Here is a 22,540-nt window from a genome sequence, read left to right on the forward strand (position 1 = left end):
TTATAAAGAATTTAAACAATGATGAAAAATATCAAAGTGAATTTGAAAGCCTAATCTTTATATTAGGTGAGCATGATTCAAGACAGCTCTAAGTATGTAAATATGCAGATACACATTCATTAAAAATAATTAAAATCAAAATTCATAAAAGATGCATTAATGCCAAGTTCACTTAATTATAAGGGGGAGAAACTGAAACAGTTGCTGAATTTCAAGTAAATGTCTCCTCATCACAAGATGTACCGTTTCTTAATTTATTCCTTTACGGTTAAGATAAAGGTATTAAAGATGACGATAGAGTCATTACGGGTTTCTTGTTTTGGTTTTCATATTTATTTTTAGACTAAGATTTTTCTATGAAAGATGAAAATTGCTCTCTCACATTAGTTCTTATAATCCCTTTCCTTTAACTGTTTATTTTTGCGAGCTATGCTAATATTTTACTGTTTTTAACATTTTTTTCTGTGATCATCAATTCAATTTAACACAGAGTCTAAATAAGAATGGATCTGCTTCTCACCATCAGTTCCCTTTTTAAAATCAGTTTCTTCAGTCCTGAGTTCTTTGTTTATACTGCTATACTTTAGACAGATTTTAAAAGATTTTTTTCCCAAAAAAATGAGTTTATGGGCATTTTATTCACTGAGGAATTCATATTTGGGCCTCTTAGATAGCTGTTATCCACACTTTCAGAACACAGATGTTCATCTTTTATTTTTTGTTATTGACTTTTTATGTAGGGAAGTCTGAGACTTGTTATATTTAAGGGATTTCTGTGAAAAATCTACTTTTTCTTCATATATGACAGAAAATTTTGTTCTTATTCTTGAGTAAAGTAGCATAACTTGTATGAGTTAGGATTAAATGCTGATTGTCAAATTTTTATAACAGACTGTATGTTCCTCTAATATTCAAGTCATGTATGGATGTGAGAGTTGGACTGTGAAGAAAGCTGAGTGCTGAAGAATTGATGCTTTTGAACTGTGGTATTGGAGAAGACTCTTGAGAGTCCCTTGGACTGTAAGGAGATCCAACCAGTCCATCCTAAAGGAGATCGGTCCTGGGTGTTCATTGGAAGGACTGATGTTGAAGCTGAAACTCCAATACTTTGGCTACCTGATGTGAAGAGCTGACTCATTTGAAAAGACCCTGATGCTGGGAGGAATTGAAGGCAGAATAAGGGGATGACAGAGGATGAGATGGCTGGATGGCATCACCGACTCGATGGACATGGGTCTGGGTGGACTCTGGGAGTTGGTGATGGACAGGGAGGCCTGGCATGCTGCGGTTCATGGGGTTGCAAAGAGTTGGACACAATGAGTGACTGAACTGAACTGAGTATTCCAGTTTTAAAAATCGATTTTAGAGAAATATAGATATTTCAATTTCTTGAACTCTTTTGCTAACTGACACCAAATTTTACCTGGGGACATCTTTAAAATGTCCTCTAATTATTTGATCTCTACTTACTTCTTCATATTTGAACATGTTATATTTTTTCTTCTGTACTAATTTAACATTTTAGTGGCAACTATGTTTCATGCTTTTTACAAGTTGTTCATCAAGTCAACCTTGACACTGAATTTATCTGAGGTTTATACTAATCCCCCTCATCTACTTCTGTTGTTTTTTCCTCTTGTCTTTAAGGTCCTCTTTCATTAAATGGAAGTTTTTGTTGGTGTTTCTATTGCGGTGAGACTTGAGGAGATCTAATTAAAAATAAAACCTCCTCCGAACTCAGAAAACTCCTCCAAAACATTAAGGATAAAGAATGTCTTACTATTGAATAAATATTAAAACAGAATGGCAATAGGATAACAATAGTAGGTAACCTTTCCCAATATTTGCCATGTTCCCCACTCAAAGCTAATTGGTTGACATTCAGCAGTGCATTTAGTTCTCATAAAATCTTTATAAGGTGATTTTTAAAAAATTCTCATTTTACAATGAGGCTCAGAAATAAGAGTAACATATATTGTCACACAACTGGTGGAGACTGCATTTAAGCTTAGGTTTCTCCAACTCTAGAAAGCCTATTCTCACCACTTTGTCTTATTGCTTTCTTCCTTCCAAAGTTGTTTATGATACATCAGTAATACAACTTACGTTAGAATATATAAATATAAAAACAGCATTGTTGGGGGCCAGCGTGAGGCACTCTGCCCATGGCAAAGGTCATGAGGAAGGAGGCTCGACATATGCAAAGGCGGGATCCAGCCTCAGGAGTCCCCCTGGAAATCCTCGAGCATCTACCCCCATAACCAGAGCCTGCCTACTTTACTACTTTGTGCTCTACACCTCTGACTTTACGGGGGGCTGTCCCCCACCACCTCTTTCAGAGAAGGAGTTAACTTAGAGCTCCAGTTAATAATAATTCCTGGGCGTGATAAGAGTGTTTTAACCTACAAACTCCCCTGAAGGTTCTCTAGCCTGCCTGACAGGCTTGTCCGGCCACATGTGATTGCTCACAGCGTCCCAACCATCAGAGGCATGAGATGCTTTAAACCTTCTAAAACCAGGTTCTTTAGAGAAGTTAGAAAATTATTAGTATAAGTATAGTGGGCTGATTAGAAACTGTATTGGTGAAGGGTTTTTCATTTGTTGAGCCAATGTTTACTGCTAAGTCTCCACTTCCCCTGCCCTTACACACATTAATGAATATATAGAAGAAATAAGTATTAACCTTTGATATAAATCACGTTAGACCTTAGGCCAAGTAAATTCTTTCCTTAACTAAAACCCACTACACCCTCACCCTATAGGAATGTAACTTTATTTGAGTAACGTCTGTTTTAAGAATAATCACCCCTGGAGAAATAAGTGTTGACTGACCGCTGTCACAAGGAGAGGGTTGTAAATTGTCAGCAGGCCCCCCTGGCCAGAAGATGATGTAACACCCCTAAGACCTCTGTATACATTTGTGTGAAGCATCTGACTTTAATAAAAGTCAGGACTGCTGTCCCCGCGTGACTTTTGTATAACATCTCAGTGTATAAAAACAGACTCTTGAAAATAAAGAATTGGAATCAATTCCTTGAAATACTGGTCTCCCCATGTCTCTCTCTCTCTCAAACTCTGGCTGAGTCTCCATCTGGAGAACGGAACCCACCATGCTTACTAATTATGCCTCGGCTTCTAAGATCCGACTGGGGAGGCCTCAGTGTCTCCTCTCCTTCGGGAGAACGGAAGGACGCCTGCGGCCTATGTAAGTGGTGCAAGCTACTTGTCTTGAAGTTTTATTGGTCTCCCGCGTAAACCAAGCTACTCAGCCTCTTTTCTCCACTGAATTTTCCTACTGAGCTATCCTCATTCTATTACTCTTTATATCTTTGATGAATATTTAAATAGTCGCTGACGCCGTCTCCCCTTCGAATACCCTGGATCAGCCGGGGCTGGACCCCGGCACAGCATGTCATTATTTTATTTTTGTCCTTGCATTAAAACCTATGTGATGTTTCCTTTTGTCACAGAAAACTGTCTGAGCCTTGTAAAATGAAGTATAATACTGAGCATTATAAAATGAAGGTTCCTACTGAAGTTTTTATCTTGAATATGATTTACTTACTTATTCATTTTACACTTATTCAATAAAAATTTTTAACTCCCTTACATGACAGAAATCTTCCTACATGGTAAGAAGAGATTATGAACTAATAAAAACACCCCTCAAATTCCACTGGGAGTGATTATAAATAAAAACATTAAAATTAAAGAAAATATATCTAAGAAGTAAGGAATGTAAAATATTTTCTTTAAGAAAAAAAGATATGGTATTTCAAGAGGTGATTTTAGAACAGAAATTTGAATAAAGTGAGGGTGAGAGGTGATTGCAACCATGAAATTAAAAGATGCTTACTCCTTGGAAGGAAAGTTATGACCAACCTAGATAGCATATTAAAAAGCAGAGACATTACTTTGTTAACAAAGGTCCCTCTAGTCAAGGCTATGGTTTTTCCAGTGGTCATGTATAGATGTGAGAGTTGGACTACAGAGGAAGCTGAGTGCATAAGAATTGATGCTTTTGAACTGTAGTGTTGGGGAAGACTCTTGAGAGTCCCTTGGACTGCAAGGGACTTCAACCAGTCCATCCTAAAAGAGATCAGTCCTGGGTGTTCATTGGTAGGACTGATGTTGAAGCTGAAACTCGAATACTTACACCTGATGCGAAGAGCTGACTCATTTGAAAAGACCCTGATGCTGGGAAATTTTGAGGGCAGGAGGAGAAGGGGACAACAGAGGATGAGATGGTTTGATGGCATCACCGACTCAATGGACATGGATTTGGGGGTACTCCAGGAGTTGGTGATGTACAGGGAGGCCTGGCCTGCTGCGGTTCATGGGGTTGCAAAGAGTCGGACACGACTGAGCGACTGAACTGAACTGAGAGAGATGTTAAGGCCTAAGGAGGTAACTTTCCAGGTCACATAAAGGCACATTTAGAGGTCATGACATGAGAAATAATTTAGAATGTTCAATAAATAATAGGTTGAGTTGAAATGGATTAGAAATGTTTTGCAGATTTTGCCCTGGCAAATTTTTAAAAAAATCTTTCATGTTATATTTTTCTTTGTTTTGTGTTAGAGAACATTTAAATTCTTGGTCACCTGTAAGTTATTAAGTCACAGTGACTTAATGATACTAGCAATGGATATGCAATTAGAGTTTATACATTATATACTTGGCATATTTTCGAGATCTAGTTTTGTGGAAAATAACTCCCATATGACCCTTATTCCATTCTCATCTATATGATTATCAATAAGGAAGTAGCCATTTTGAATTATAGAACCATGATTGCAGAGAGGCCTCTGATCCAAAATTTTTGTATCTTCCTCTCAATAATGTATTTAGCACCAAAAAAAGGTGTCAGAGCTGTTTTCTTTTTTTCTAATTGCTGAAGGAAAAACAACCAAAGCTGTGGAATCCCTTCTTGTTCCCTTCTACCATGTGGAAATTGTATTTAAAAGAGAAATAAAATGAACTATAAAGAGGAAAATATACACGAGTGGTATGAGAAAGTACTGCTGATATATATTCAATCCCTAGTTCCATTTCTTCCTGAAGTCTTGCAGTCTTCTCATCACTGAATTACCTGAGATACTACAATAATATTTTTTTTATTCTTTTCCTTTTGATTAGGTTATTTTGAACTGAGTTTATTTAACTATACTACTGCTTTTTAACATGTACAATTTTATCTGATTATAGAAATAATTGTTAGTTGCTCAGTCATTTCCGACTCTTTGTGACCCCATAGACTATAGTCTTCCAGGTTCCTCTGTCTGTGGAATTCTCAAGGCAAGAATACTTGAGTGGGTTGCCATTCCCTTCACCAGGGGATCTTCCAAACCCAGGGATTGAACCCAGGTCTCCTGCACTACAGATAGATTCTTTACTGTCTGAGCCATATATCCCTATATGAAAAGGCATTTTCTTAAGGCATTTGTATCAGGTTCCTCATCTATTAATTCTTAATGTCTGTATAAGATCATGTAAGTAGTAAATTGAATACCTTCATTCAGATTGCTAAGGCACAGAAAATCATGTACAAAAAAAGCGATGACAGATTTAGTGTATAGGACTTGCATTACTGACAATTTCTTTGACTTTTTATACCTAAAGATTGAAGGCAAAAGGAGAAGGGGTTGGCAGAGGATGAAATGGTTAGACAGAATCACTGACTCATTGACCATGAATCTGAACAAACTCCAAGACACAGTGAAGGACAGAGGAGCCTGGCATGTTGCTGTCCATGGGCTTGCAGAGTTGGGCATGATATAGTGACTGAACAACAAGAGCAATGGATGGCAAGGGAATTTAATTCAGATGATACTGACCTGCGGAGTTACAGTTGGGCATATTAAACTGCATGCCAGTGAATACAGGAAGGGAACTGAGGAGAGACGCAGATGAGCACATGTTCGCTGCCCGTTGCTGTTCAGTTTCTAAGTCGTGTCTACTTTTTGCAGTTGCTTCATTATCTTGTGGTTCTTGATCATGGATTTGGTTGTTTTTCTAAGGACAATGGGCTTCTCTGGTGGCTCAGTGGTAAAGACTCTGCCTGCCAATGCAGGAGACCCATGAAATGCAGGATCGATCCCTGGGTTGAGAAGATCTCCTGGAGGAGGAAATGGCAACCCACTCTAGTATTCTTGCCTGGAAAATTCCATGGACAGAAGAGCCTGGCAGGCTATAGTCCATGGGGTCACAAAGAGGTGGACATGACTGACCAAACAAATACAAGCAGTCTGTCTACAATTTAGGTACCTGCCTATCTTTGGACTTCCCTGATAGCTCAGCTGATAAAGAATTTGCCTGCAGTGAAGGAGACCCTGGTTTGATTTCTGGATCAGGAAGATCCCCTGCAGAAGGGATAGGCTACCCACTCTAGTATTCTTGAACTTCCCTTTTGGCTCAGACAGTAAAGAATCTACCTGCAAAGCAGGAGACCTGGGTTTGATCCCTCTTGGGAAGGTCCCCTGGAGGAAGGCATGACAACTCACTCCAGTATTCTTGCCTGGAGAAACCCCATGGATAGAGGAGCCTGGCAGGCTACAATCCATGTGGTCACAGAGTTGAACAGGATTGAAGGACTAATCATAGCATAGCTAAGTCCAAGTAGGTTAAAATTCAGTATGTTTGAAAGAGGAAGTTTGGTTTTAGAGAAGGAATGACATCAGCTGCTGGGATAGTAGAAGTGCAGACAGACTGCACTAGAAGAATACTTTTTGAGTGTTTTTTATTTAAATTCTCTGGCTCATTACTTCCACTAACTTCCTACTCATAAATTGACCTCCGTTGGTATGTATTGTCTCAATTTTCTCTTCTGTTAAAATGAAAAATGTGCCACTTAAATCTAATTATTCTATTGTGTATCTCTACTTATCCTAGCCTCCTATTTAGAAATTCTGCTCCCCTGGTTAGACCACATTCTTTCCTATATTTTCACTTCTCACACACACACACACACACACACACAGCAAAATGTAATTTTCTTCAAGTTCCTGTCTTGTTTCTAATTTCTCTTTATAGAAGAATATTTTGAAGAGTGGCATATATTGGCTCCATTAATCATTTCTCATCAGTTATTCCCATGGCCACAAATACTGTTCTATGATGAAATTCCAATTGATTTTTCTTAATCCTTATTATCCTCAAACTCAGTTCAGTTCAGTTCAGTCACTCAGTCATGTCTGACTCTTTGTGAGCCCATGGACGGCAGCATGCCAGCCTTCCCTGTCTATTACCAACTTCTGGAGCTTACTCAAACTCATGTCCATTGAATCAGTGATGCTATGCAACCATCTCACCATCTGTCATCCCATTCTCCTCCCACCTTCAATATTTCCCAGCATCAGGGTCTTTTCAGATGAGTCAGTTCTTCACATCAGGTGGCCAAAGTATTGGAGTTTCAGCTTTAGCATCAGTTCTACCAATGAACACCCAGGACTGTTTTCCTTTAGGTTGGACTGGTTGGATCTCCTTGCAGTCCAAGAGACTCTCAAGAGTCTTCTCCAGCACCACAGTTCAAAAGCATCAATTTTTCTGCTCTCAACTTTCTTTATAGTTCAACTCTCACATCCATACATGACTACTGGAAAATACAAAGCTTTGACTGGATGGACCTTTGTTAGCAAAGTAATGTCTCTGCTTTTTTAATATGCTGTCTAGGTTGGTCATAACTTTTCTTCCAAGGAGCAAATATATTTTAATTTCATGTCTGCAGTCACCATCTGCAATGATTTTGGAGCCCCCCAAAATAAAGATTTGGATTAAAGATTTACTGAGCATGGCCCCATCTATCAGAACAAGACCCAGTTTCCTCCTCAGTCAGTCTCTCCCACCAGGAAGCTTCCATAAGCCTCTTATCTTCCTCCATCAGAGGGCAGACAGAATGAAAACCACAATCACAGAAAAACTAACTAATCTGATCACATGGACCACAGTCTTGTCTAACTCAATGAAACTATGAGCCATGCCATGTAGGGCCACCCAAGACAGACGGGTCATGGTGGAGAGTTCTGTCAAAACATGGTCCACTGGAGAAGGGAATGGCAAACCACTTCAGTATTCTTGCCTTGAGAACCCCATGAATAGTATGAAAAGGCAAAAAGATAGGACACTGAAAGATGAACTCCTCTCAAACTCAGGGTAGAATTCAACATTACTGAACATTTTTTATTCCTTAAAATATCCTCTTAGTTTTTCTCCCAACTCTAAACCATTTCCTCATTATTTATAATTGATCTCAGTTTTTAAATTACAACCAATATTTATCTTTCTCTCACTCTGTACAGTGTCTTGAATCACCTGCACTTCCATGGCTTCTGTGGCTGTTAGTATTCTGATTAGTCTACATTCTGTTTCTCCATCTAGGCTTAGCCTCTCATCTAGATATTAAATATATCCTTTTATGAGTGTGACACCACAAATGAGACTATAATATCCCTCCCCACCAACAATGACTGTCAATACCATCAACAAAGTTTCTTAAATCAGAAAATGAGAAGTCATCCTTGACTCCTTTTTCCCCATTGGCTTTACATGTTTAAGAGCATCAGGTTGACCATGTAATTACATCCCTACTCTCTCTCCATCTCCACTGTCATAGATATCTTGATGCACCATTCAAGTCTCTTCTTCAGAATGTAGTCACTGTTCTTTTAGTTTCCAGAGGTATTGCCTGATGCTAGCTCCCATGAGTCTCTCTGTTGCAACGGCCCCCATTTGAGGGGTTTAATTTCATTCAGTGTTAAGCTCCTCCCCACATACAGCCCATAGCCTATGACAGGTCCATTTGCTTTAAAAAGGAAAAACACTCTTGCCTCACTGTGAAATTGCCTCAGGGATTCCCAGGTGGCGCTAGTGGTAAAGAACCCGCCTGCCAGTGCAGGAGATGCAAGAGACGTGGGTTCCATCCCTGGGTTGGGAAGCTCCCCTGGAGGAGTAAGTGGTGGCCCACTCCAGTGTGCTTGCTGGGAGAATCCCATGGACAGAGAAGCCTGATAGACTACAGTCCATAGGGTCGCAAAGAGTCAGACAGGACTAAAGTGACTTAGCATGCAGGATTTTTAAGGACTAGTTGAGACCTGTGTTTTATCAGCAGCATTATTTAATCTCTTCCTCTGCCCAAGCCTTCTTCACTCACCCAGCTTCTCCAATAAAGACCTGCATATTGATTTCTCTGTAAGAATCTGTTGTGAGATTAACTATCACTTTTTCCTGCACTAGTTTCTCTTGCTTGCCTCCCTGACTCTACTTTTGTACTTCTGGTAAATTTGCCACACTGTAGCTAAAGTGATCATACTAATATCCCACTTGGTTCTGTGGAATCTTTGCTAAAAACAATAACATAAATTCCAATTATAGTTAGGAGAGATTTTAACATCTACTTTACATGATAAATGTGAGATCAAGGAGTATGCCTGTCTTATAAATTCCATAATCTCAAATTCCTGACATTTAGTAAATACTTAATATTTTAATATAAATACATGATTGGTTATGTACCCTATGCCTGAACTCCTTTATCAATAATAGTGAGGAAAAAAAAAAAAAACTAGTAAACTAAATAATCTAATCCTACCTTCTGCTTTGCCTTGAATTAGCTACACGACCTTATGTTACTTTGGAAGAATTTTGCAGGCAATATAATTAGGAGATTTTTCAGATAGCTGATTTCCAAGAAGTCTACAAGAATGATATTATGCAGTGTTTATGTCTATCAAATTATTTATCAACCTGTGTCTGAGTTCACAAGTAAGCAAGTGAAGAATATAAGAACAGTTTACAATGATCAATAAAGTATTATTTTTACTTGTCTGAATTATTCATATTGCCCTTAAAATGAGAAAATGCTCCCCTATCTCTGTCCCCATCACTCTTTAAGTACTGAATTAGGCACCTGGAATACATGTGCCAGATATTCAATACATGAGTACTAAGCAGAGGTTAACTAATGTCTCCAGGATAAAGCAGAGCAGAGATTAAAACAAAGCTGTGTAGATTTTGGTTAGCTTGTAATCACTAAGATGTACTTTGTAGAAGGTCACAGTGGTCAAACCATAATTGCAATGTAAGATTATTTTTCTTGCTAAGTGAGTCAAAATGTAAATATTCATATGTTGAGGAAATATCTGTTAATTTCATGTTTATAAAAAAAAGAGCACTGGTTGGCCTTCAGTTAGTTCAGTTCAGTCACTCAGTTGTGTCCAACTCTTTGCCATCCCATGAATTGCAGCACGCCAGGCCTCCATCACCAACTTCTGGAGTTCACTTAAACTCATGTCCATCAAGTCGGTGATGTCATCCAACCATCTTATCCTCTGTCATCCCCTTCTCCTCCTGCCCCCAATCCCTCCCAGCATTAGGGTATTTTCCAATGAGTCAACTCTTTGCATGAGGTGGCCAAAGTATTGGAGTTTCAGCTTTAGCATCAGTTCTACCAATGAACACCCAGGACTGATCTCCTTTAGGATGGACTGGTTGGACCTCCTTGCAGTCCAAGGGACTCTCAAGAGTCTTCTCCAACACCACAGTTCAAAAGCATCAATTCTTTGGCGCTCAGCTTTCTTCACAGTCCAATTCTCACATCCATATATGATCACTGGAAAAACCATAACCTTGACTAGATGTACCTTTGTTGGCAAAGTAATATCTCTGCTTTTCAATATGCTATCTAGGTTGGTCATAACTTTCCTTCCAAGGAGAAAGTGTCTTTTAATTTCATGGCTGCAATCACCATCTGCAGTGATTTTGGAGCCCCCAAAATAAAGTCTGCCACTGTTTTCACTGTCTCCCCATCTATTTCCCATGAAGTGATGGGACCAGATGCCATGATCTTAGTTTTCTGAATATTGAGCTTTAAGCCAACTTTTTCACTCTCCTCTCACTTTCATCAAGTGGTTTTAGTTCCTCTTTTCTTTCTGCCATAAGGGTGGTTGGCCTTACCTGTGTGTAATTTTACAAAACAGTAAACTCCTATTGAAAAATTTGGAAATCATCTCTTATGCAGTAAATGGTAAATCACTAAAAATCTCTCTTCAGTAAATAGAATTTCAGTATCCTGGTGTAAATTCTTCTAGAGTCAAGATAGTTTCCTTTTCCTAATTTAGTAATCTTTAATATAATAGACAATTTTAGGTAATATTTGATAAGTTTAGTAATAAACTTATATTGCCAGAAAGATATATCGATAGAATTCCAGGAAGTGACATACTACCTCTGGAAACCTTGACTCAGTGGAGCCAAATGTATTAAGACTCCTATGATTAATGGTTTCAGAACTGTTAATGATCAAAATAAATGCTCATCGCCATGCTAAGACAGATGTGTTAGTCTCCGAACACAGTAGCAACTGTGTTGATTGCTGTGGTGACAAAGAAATGCAATCACAGTGGCTAGAGATGTTACTGTTAATCATGGGTGTAATCTTTCTTACACACTTTCTTACTTTACACACATGAGTTGAATGTTAGTGGGGAAATTGTGGTGGAGAGAAGGTGACCTTCAAGGTTTCCCCACTTAACTTTTAGAGACTTGATTTCTGTGCAAAATGTAAATAAGACATGCAGGTCATTTAGCAGGATTGTATATTGTTAATGTCTTGGCTTCTGTGATTATATTTGGTTACAGAAAATGTTAAACATTTGGGGAAGCTGGTTGAAGGGTAACACAGATACTCTTCATTTAGCAAAAAATCTGCAAAATTCAGCTCTCTTATTGCAAAATAAGACAAGGGTGGCTTTGGACCAGACATGTATAATAATTAATCCCTGGCCCTGTTACTGTAAAGAGTCATCACTCTGTCTTTGGATCCCAGTCTGTTCGTCCATTAGAGCAGAGTGTCACAACTTCTGAATGAAACTGAGGTTGTTAGCTCATTCCAAAGCATACCACAATTTTAGGAAGTATAAGTGCTTTTATGAATGGTGTCACCTCTGTAAACACTAGACTTCTATTTCTCTGAAACCTGAGCATTGCCATTACTGCCTGGAGAATGGGATGAGAGTAGAATATTTACAGCTTAAAAGGCTTGGTAATAAATTATTAACCTCAGCAAAATATGTCAACCTAGTTTACAGAAAGAATGGCACATCACTACGTTTTCCCTGTTAAAGTGAGCCATAGGCCTTCTGTCTGCCCCTTCTGGTAACCTGAATGGTCTAGGTTGAGGACACTTGAAGTTTCATCAACCCGTCAGAGGCCCTAAATAACTGAAGTTCAAGAAAGCACATCTTGCTTGTATGGTTTGTGTTTGTTATGTGAGGGTGGCAGTATTGTTCAGTCGCTCAGTCATGTCCAACTCTTTGTGACCCACGGACTGCAGCACTTCAGGCTTCCTTATTCTTCATAATCTCCCAGAGCTTGCTCAAACTCATGTATATTGTCAGTGAGGCTATCCAACCATCTTCCTCTGTTGTCCCCTTCTCCTCCTGCCTTCAATCTTTCCCAACATCAGGGTCTTTTCCAATGAGTCAGCTCTTCACATCAGGTGGCCAAAGTACTGGAGCTTCAGCCTCAGTTCAGCATCAGTCCCTCCAATGAATATTCAGGATTGATTTCCTTTTGGATTGACTGGTTTGATTTCCTTGCAGTTCTAGGGATTCTCAAGTTTCATATTTCAGTGTATAAGCCTTAAGAGAGAGAAGCTTTTATTTGTATTTTGGATGATGAAGAAGCTTAAGTTAATGAGTCCTGTACCCATGACCAGGTATTCATCTAGAAGGTTTGGATATTCAGAGCTAATGGATAGCCAGATGCCTTTGGAACACATAAGACTTTGGCTCTCAAATCTCTATTTTATGTTTTATGAGATAAGGAAAAGGCAAATGGGAGACTAAAGGGAAAATGATCTCAGAAAAATAGGAAAAATGAGATAAATAAAAGAAAGTAAAATAATAGTTGCTAAAAATAAATTATAAGAAATTAAAATCTGAAATCATGATCTTTCTGTAACTGGCTGGTTGTCTACTCCTTGGGCAGTATCTAATGTGATGCTTAATTTTATTTTTTGGGGCGATCTATTGGAGATGCATCTGCTCTGTCTCCTCTGATTTAAGAAACTAAAAAACCCCAGACATTCTAACATCTTGACAGGCATTCCAAATCACACTGGCTTTAACTCCCTCTGATTGTTCTGACTTTCCTGAAGCAGCTCTGGGGTCTCAGCTTGCCTGGCTCACAGGCCTTATGCATCAGTTTTTGACTTCTGAGGATAAGAGAAAGATTATCTAACATGAGAAGTTGTGAAACAGTCCCTCAATTTTCCCTGGAGAGATGGCTGTACAGTCTCTCTCAGTGGGTTATGTTGTGAGTGCTCCCTCTTCTTCCAAGTCATTGATTAAAGAGACTCTGGGGTCTCTTTAATGACTCTATCTGAGAAACCATCCATTCATGCTTACTTATAACACTTATTACTATTATAATTTTCTTTACTACTGGTGTTCTCATGATTCAGAACATCTTCCTTCTCTTTTAGATCATTGTCACTCCATGATGGTGGTTCTAACTCTGAAAATTTAAACCAGGCAATAAGTCAAGAAACACCTGGAGTAACAGGCAAATTTGGCCTTGGAATATGGAATGAAGCAGGGCAAAGACTGATAGAGTTTTGCCAAGAAAATGCACTGGTCATAACAAACACCCTCTTCCAACAACACAAGAGAAGACTCTATACATGGACATCACCAGATGGTCAACACTGAAATCAGATTGATTATATTCTTTGCAGTCAAAGATGGAGAAGCTCTATACAGTCAGCAAAAACAAGACCAGGAGCTGACTGTGGCTCAGACCATGAACTCCTTATTGCCAAATTCAGACTTAAATTGAAGAAAGTAGGGAAAACCACTAGGCCATTCATGTATGGCCTAAATTAAATCCCTTATGATTATACAGTGGAAGTGAGAAATAGATTTAAGGGCCTAGATCTGATGAACTATGGAATGAGGTTCATGACATTGTACAGGAGACAGGGATCAAGACCATCCCCATGGAAAAGAAATACAAAAAAGCAGAATGGCTGTCTGGGGAGGCCTTACAAATAGCTGTGAAAAGAAGAGAAACAAAAAGCACAGGAGAAAAGGAAAGATATAAACATCTGAATGCAGAGTTCCAAAGAATAGTAAGAAGAGATAAGAAAGCCTTCTTCAGCGATCAATGCAAAGAAATAGAGGAAAACAACAGAATGGGAAAGACTAGGGATCTCTTCAAGAAAATCAGAGATACCAAAGGAACATTTCATGCAATGATGAGCTCAATAAAGGACAGAAATGGTATGGCCCTAACAGAAGCAGGAAGAGATGGCAAGAATACACAGAAGAACTGTACAAAAAAGATCTTCACAACCCAGATAATCACGATGGTGTGATCACTGACCTAGAGCCAGACATCCTGGAATGTGAAGTCAAGTGGGCCTTAGAAAGCATCACTACAAACAAAGCTAGTGGAGGTAATGGAATTCCAGTTGAGCTATTCCAAATCCTGGAAGATGATGCTGTGAAAGTGCTGCACTCAATATGTCAGCACATTTGGAAAACTCAGCAATGGCCACAGGACTGGAAAAAGTCAGTTTTCATTCCAATCCCAAAGAAAGGCAATACCAAAGAATGCTCAAACTACCACACAATTGCACTCATCTCACACGCTAGTAAAGTAATGCTCAAAATTCTCCAAGCCAGGCTTCAGTAATATGTGAACTGTGAACTTCCTGATGTTCAAGCTGGTTTTAGAAAAGGCAGAGGAACCAGAGGTCAAATTGCCAACATCCGCTGGATCATGGAAAAAGCAAGAGAGATCCAGAAAAACATCTATTTCTGCTATGCCAAAGCCTTTGACTGTGTGGATCACAATAAACTGTGGAAAATTATGAAAGAGATGTGAATACCAGACCACTTGATCTGCCTCTTGAGAAATTTGTATGCAGGTCAGGAAGCAACAGTTAGAACTGGACATGGAACAACAGACTGGTTCCAAATAGGAAAAGGAGTTCCTCCAGGCTGTATATTGTCACCCTGTTTATTTAACTTATATGCAGAGTACATCATGAGAAATGCTGGACTGGAAGAAACACAAGCTGGAATCAAGATTGCCGGGAGAAATATCAATAACCTCATATATGCAGATGCCACCACCCTTATGGCAGAAAGTGAAGAGGAACTCAAAAGCCTCTTGATGAAAGTGAAAGTGGAGAGTGAAAAAGTTGGCTTAAAGCTCAACATTCAGAAAGATCATGCAATCCAGTCCCATCACTTCATGGGAAATAGATGGGGAGACAGTGGAAACAGTGGCTGACTTTATTTTTCTGGGCTCCAAAATCACTGCAGATGGTGATTGCAGCCATGAAATTAAAAGATGCTTACTCCTTGGAAGGAAAGTTATGACCAACCTAGATAGCATGTTAAAAACCAGAGACATTACTTTGTCAACAAAGGTCCGTCTAGTCAGATCAGATCAGTCACTCAGTCGTGTCTGACTCTTTGCAACCCCATGAATCGTAGCACGCCAGGCCTTCCTGTCCATCACTAGCTCCCGGAGTTCACTCAGACTCACGTCCATCGAGTCAGTGATTCCATCCAGCCATTTCATCCTCTGTCGTCCCCTTCTCCTCCTGCCCCCAATCCCTCCCAGCATCAGAGTCTTCTCCAATGAGTCAATTCTTCACATGAGGTGGCCAAAGTACTGGAGTTTCAGCTTTAGCATCATTCCTTCCAAAGAAATCCCAGGGCTGATCTCCTTCAGGATGGACTGGTTGAGTCTCCTTACAGTCCAAGGAACTCTCAAGAGTCTTCTCCAACACCACAGTTCAAAAGCATCAATTCTTTGGTGATCAGCCTTCTTCACAGTCCAACTCTCTCATCCATACAGGACCAATGGAAAAACCATAGCCTTGTTCCATTGGTCATATATGGATGTGAGAGTTAGACTATACAGAAAGCTGAGTGTGGAAGAATTGATGCTTTTGAACTGTGGTGTTGGAGAAGACCCTTGAGAGTCCCTTGGACTGCAAGGAGATACAACCAGTCCATCCTAAAAGAGATCAGTCCTGGGTGTTCATTGGAAGGACCAATGTTGAAGCTGAAACTCCAATACTTTGGCCACCTGATGTGAAGAGCTGAGTCATTTGAAAAGACCCTGATGCTGGCAAAGATTGAGGGCAGGAGGAGAATGGGATGACAGAGGATGAGATGGTTTAATGGCATCATCGACTTGATGGACACGAGTTTGGGTGGACTCCAGGAGTTGATGATGGACAGGGAGGCCTGGCGTGCTGTGGTTCATGGGGTTGCAAAGAGTCGACCATGACTGAGAGACTGAAATGAACTGAACTGAACATAGATTTTGGAAATGTTCTTGGAGAATTCAAAGTCCTATAAGGGACTCAGAAGTCCACAACAATATTTTACTAATATATTGTAAACCTTATAATTCTGGTTATGGTAGAGTTGCTTTCAGACTCACTTTTGTATCCTAAGAAATTACAGATATTGGCCAAGATTATAAATCCACTATCTTAAGGCATTAGATGTTGGACTGAGTGGGGTGTTTTTCCTTGAAGAAAGGAAGTTCATTAGATGAGTATTATATTCAACCCAAATGTCTGCTAGAAACAGTTCGCAAATGTGCTAAATGTTGGAGCATGAGCAGAGAGTTATAGTTTCATTGTATGGATGATATAGCCAAGTTTAGAGAAGTCAAGATAACTTCAGTTTGCAAGACAGGGTACCCTAAAGAAGTACCTGAAATTTTCTTGGGATTTATTCCTTTGTCCTTTGGTAAATTCTAAGTGGCATGTGGGCAGAGTAAGTTTACACAGGGCCTAGCAGAATCTACATGAGGAGTTGAGATCTGGACAAAAATTTCAGATGTTGCAGCCACCTGGGGATATGTTGAAGTTTTGACCTAGCTAGAGTGAAAATGATTTAAACAATAACATGAGTTTTCAGTTGGGATCCTAGAATGGCTAAAACCAAAAACTAATCCTTTACAGGATCAAATCTAACAATTAAACTGTTTTTCTTTAAAAAATGAAAACACATACAAACACACAGAATAGATATTTATACAGTATATATGTGCACACAGATAAATATGAAGTATTTGTATATATACACATATAGTATAGAATAAAGAATATTTTCAAAATATAAGCAGATATGAATACACACAGAAAAATATAATATAGTAGAAAAAAATCAGTAGTTACATATGAGACAGACATTGGAATTGGCATACATGCTTTAAAAATGTTGACTTTAGAGGAAAATTAACTAGATAAATATAAATTTAAAATGTTCACATAGGAATTCTAATTCTTAAAATATTTGAAATTTAAAATCCAGTGGATGCATTTAGAAACAGATTGTATGTAATAAAAGTTTAAAAGTAAAACCAAAGATGGTTGAAAAAAAGCATGCAAAGATAAAAAAGAATATGATAGAACTATGAGAAAATATCAAACATTTTATCACACATATAATAGTAGTCACAAAATCAGAAGAGAGAAAGTGCAGCAGAGAAAACATATCAAGAAATAATGACTTAATAATATAAGTCATATTAACCCAAACATTCAAAAATCTTAGAGCCACAAACAATAAATAAAACTAAAACCTAAGACATCATAGAAAAACTGCTGAAAATCAAAGTATTACAAGGAGAAAGATAGACAGTAAATAATAGACTTAGGTTTGATTCTTCAGGAAGAGAAAAAATCCAAAATATGTACTCATCCTACAATATAGTTTCAAAAAAATGGAGAAAATTGATATAAAAAGCAAGTGATGGTGGGGTGGGGTGAGGAGAAGGGATTAATGGACAAAAAACAGAGGATATTTTAGGGCAGTGAAGATACTGATACTGTAATGATGGATACATGTTATTCTGCTGCTGCTGCTGTGTCACTTAGTCGTGTCGGACTCTGTGGGACCCCAGAGATGGCAGCCCATCAGGATCCCCCATCTCTGGGATTCTCCAGGCAAGAACACTGGAGTGGCTTGCCATTTCCTTCTCCAATGCATGAAAGTGAAAACTGAAAGTGAAGTCTCTCAGTAGTTTCAGACTCCTAGCGACCCCATGGACTGCAGCCTACCAGGCTCCTCCGTCCATGGGGTTTTCCAGGCAAGAGTACTGGAGTGGGGTGCCATTGCCTTCTCCAAACATGTTATTCTACATTTGTCCAAACCCATGGAATGTAAAATACCAAGAATGAACCCTAATAAAACTATGGACTTTGGGTCATTATCATGTGTCAGAATAGGTTAATCAACTGTTACAAATATACCCCTCTGAGAGATGTTGATAATATGCATTTCTTTTTCATCTTAAAAAAATGTGTTGAAGAAATGCAAGATGGTGATCACTTACATAAAACTCACTCCTGGGGTTATATTCTTTTTATTTATATGTTTTTTCCCAATAAAGTTTTAATTAAAACAAGAACAGGAAGTACTTATGTAATTTTCAATACTCCTCTCAAGGTAATAGATTAAATAGAAACACAGATCAATGGAAAATATAGAATCCAGAAATAGAAAACTTGAAGAAAACATAAGAGAAAATCTAGGTGATCGTTAGTTTGGCAGTGATTTTTAATATACAGCATCAAAAGCAGAATGTATGAAAGAAAATAAATTGATATGTTGATCTTTATTTAAATTGAATCCCTGGGTCACAGCTTTGCCAGTAGAGGGGTCCCACCTGAGCAGAAATGACCAGGCACTGGTACACTCACCACGCTTAGTCACTGGTTGGAAGCTGCCTGAGGATGTATAGTGTTGAATGAAAAATTCAGGGAGATTGTATAGTTGCTAACACTTGGAGGTTGCTAGTGCCAGCAGCACTTCTTGAAGCTGAATGGAAAATTCTTTTTCTTAAATTAAAAAACATATTGGAATATAGTTGATTTATAATTCTTAGATGAATATCTGAGCAGAAAAAGCAGGAAGAAAGTCAGCCGGCAACACTTATGGCTCTGTTTGTAAGGTGTCTTGTAGTGTTTCCATTTAAAGTAGACCATTACCCCCATCAGGCCATGATTCATGACCTGTACACTTTTTACATAATTCATAGCTTGCATTCTGTTTGGATACTGAGTTGGTCCTATTAATGTTCAAAAAACAAAGACAAAAGCGCTTACTAATTTCCTACTCTGGTGACAGGCACTGGAGTACAGTTTTGATGCTGGAGAAATAATGAGAAAATCTAGTCCCTTTTCCATTTCTGCATGTGGCCTCAAATTTGCCTCAATATAAGTGAATAAAATGTTAAGTTGTCATGTTACTAACATTTCTGTGCCAAGAATCCTTTATTGGGAACCTCTGAGGTTACCGACTGAGACCTATTTAACTCTGTATGTCTTTGACTTTCCAAGGCACTTAATAGTTATCTTTAAAAGGTTCATCTTGCTGGGAGGATAAAGCAGAAATATATTAAAGAGTTAAACATTATATATATATATATATGTATATATTGCATTAATGAAACAATACAAACGGGATTACAGGTAATTCATTCTCAACAGACAGTGTTAAATGAAATGGAGTTTTGAGTACAGAAGAGAAAAATAGAACACCTAGCTATTTTGCCACAAATACTCCACACTTTCTTTCCAAAATTAGGAAAAAAGGTAGGAAAAATTCTAAATTATTTTGGAAAGAAACATGCAAAAACATTGGAAAAAGAAGTGTATGGAGAGTGTGGGAAAGGTAGAGATCAAGGCGCTTTTTCAGCCCAGTGTTTACCATCGTATAAATTACTGTTTAGTAAGTTGGTAGTTGGTAAGTGAGCACCTCAGATTAAGGTGAATGAGGGTGAACGTGGGGATGAGGGTTGGGTGACAGACTCATAATTTTGGAAACAATAACTGGCCTGCAGTAGGCACCTCTTTTGAATTCACGGTCATGGTTTTCACATGTTGAAGAGTTTTGAAAATATTCTGTTCCCAGGATTAATGACCACAGCATCTCACTGGGCACCGAGGAAGCTATTTTCTCTCATCTCTTCATTTAAAGTTGATTGTTTTTACCTTCAGTTTACTATCTTAGTGTTCTTGGTAGTTTTACACATTTGTTAGCTTTTTTTAAAAAAAATCAACCATTTATTTTAAACAGAAATCAAAACCATCTCCAGATTTAGTTTTTGCTAACAAGTAGGGTCAAGGTCAATGATTGAGTATGTTTTGCTATACTGCCCATTTAAGACCATCCCAGTAACCTTGGCTGGTAAATCATCTGTGTGTTGTTCTGCAGCTTTTAGAATTAAATAATTTCTTCATCTAATTTTTCTATTTCCCCTGAAGAATAAAACCTTGAGATCCTATCTCAGTTCATGGAGCTGCAAAGATATTAATCCTTTTACACTCTTGCCAGAGAATTCTACCATTTGTGTTTCCAATTCCCATATTCAAATAGGCAAAAGCAGTGAAAGATGTTGACTTTGCAGGTAATATTCTCCTTGTGACCTTTCTGAGGGCATTACAGAGAGTGGGGAGCCTGGATGTAGACAATGAAGGCAAGGAGCAACTCTCAGTGTGCACTTTTATACTCCCTGCAGTTATTATCAGAACAGCTTTTGTGTGAAAATAGGGCAGGAGAGATCCAGGTTTGGTGGGGCCTAAAATGTGTGAATCAGGCACTCTCTGTTTTAAACAAGATGACATAAATACAAATTTAGGAATAAAGTTTCAGCTTCATTAGTTCCCAGTGATTAGTATTTTATCCACTGTAGTTAGTGCAAAGCTACAGAAACTCAGGACCTTGTGAGTGAATTTCACAGAGCAGTTAGACCTCAGAAGAGACTCCTATAGGCAAGTCGGGAGTGGTGAAGGAGGGCTTAACATAGGAGCGAAACATGGTTCAGTTCACCCAACCTACCTGGACCCAGCCTGACTCTCCCTGTTTGAGGTCTTTCATGTTGGGCTTTTTGGGTCTTGAACCTGACAGTTCAATGTAAGCCATTATGTTAACGCCCACTGTTGAAATTGGTGTTCAACTCAGAATGTTCAGAAAGGTTGAGAACACAACCTTTTGTTTCTGATTCTCCTTGTGTCTTCCACTGTCTACCATAATATGCATGAGAAACTTCACTAACTTAACCTTGACACGATGGTAATAGTCACAGTCCAACTTATATGTTTTCCAAGACCCTGTGTTTTTCTCTCAGGACATCATTACAATAAATTTACTTTCGTTTCTGCCAGCATTTAAATGTTTTTCTCCTGTGGTGCTCAGGAACCATTTCCTTGCTCTGAACTGAAGTCACATCCTTCATTCATTGCAGAGACCTGCAACCAGTGGATTCTTTATGCACTAGTTCCATTTATTCGTGACTTTGAATGATGCACCTTCCGAATGATTGATGATTTCTGCCTACCTGTCTAATGCCAGGAAATCTCTTCACTCTAGTAATCCAAAAGTAAATTTGAATTTAAACATCAATTAGAAACTTGCTCTGTAAGGGGAAAATGTTAAACGAGGACCTCTTAATTTGTTATCGTGTCGGTTCTCAGGTGTTAATGTAAGCAGTGTTTAACAGTGCACTACCTGTGGGGAAAGACATTTAAACAAAGACGGACATTGCAGCTTAGACTTTGCACTTTGGAAAGATGTATTTGCATTTCCAAATATGTGTGTGTGTGTGTGTGTGTGTGTGTGTGCGCGTGCACACGTGTGCATTCTTATGCATTCTTTATCTATCTCTGTCTCCTCACACTGAGAATACAGGGAAAGCCTAAGGGTAAACTGGAAAGAATGACCTGGAAAATAGAAGCTACTAGATCATTAGTTAGTGCTGTGTTTTGTATATGTAAGAATGTGTGTTAAGTGCTATTACAAAATTCAGAGCCAGTTAAGAAGGCACTAGTGAAACTCTTAGAACATATTTGATTTAAAAAGGCAGCAAACAAGTTTTCACATGGAAACTTTTTTTTATCTTGGAGCAGATAAGAGGTAATAGTTCTAATAGTTTAGAAAATCTGTCTACACACCTCTGAATTCGAGCAGGTTCCATTTGATTATTTTCAGTGCCTGATAGTTCATTATGATGAATCTATTTTCAACAACATATACAATCATTTACCTGACAAAAGTGTATAGCATCACCACTAGGTACCAAGTTCTAGTCTAGGTACCAGAAATAAGACAGTACACAAAAGAGAAGGTTTCTATTCTGTCAGAGTTTATAGTCTAACTGGAGGAATATATTTCCATGTGTTTAATTATAATTGCTGTAAAGAGTAAGGAATAAGAAAGTCTAAGGGAATGGCTACCTACTACAGTATTCTTACTGGAGAATCCCAAGGACAGAGGAGACTGGAGAGCTACAGTCTCGGGGTGTCAAAGAATTGGACACAACTGAGCAACTAATACCTGAATATGTACAAAGCAAGTAATATTTACAATGATTCTCCTATTTGGAATTCAACTACCGAAGGACCTGAAAAGATGCATCTAATGGTTTTTAAACATTAGACCACCTGACCTGCCTCTTGAGAAACCTGTATGCAAGTCAGGAAGCAACAGTTAGAACTGGACATGGAACA

General features: G+C 38.6%; 1 long non-coding RNA gene across 1 annotated transcript in view; it reads left to right on the forward strand.

Moving 5' to 3' along the window:
- LOC147344299 (uncharacterized) overlaps nucleotides 1–1,685 on the forward strand; it is a 51,056-nt gene extending 49,371 nt beyond the window's left edge. Inside the window, exon 2 of the long non-coding RNA XR_015155568.1 lies at nucleotides 892–1,685. This is a non-coding gene — a long non-coding RNA (uncharacterized LOC147344299). The remainder of the gene's footprint in view (nucleotides 1–891) is intronic.
- The last annotated feature ends 20,855 nt before the right edge of the window (nucleotides 1,686–22,540 follow it).

This window comes from Bos grunniens, chromosome 26 (assembly GCF_055505025.1).
Source record: "Bos grunniens cultivar Pamir isolate PY7600 chromosome 26, Bosgru_T2T1.0, whole genome shotgun sequence".
NCBI classification, from domain to species: Eukaryota; Metazoa; Chordata; class Mammalia; order Artiodactyla; family Bovidae; genus Bos; species Bos grunniens.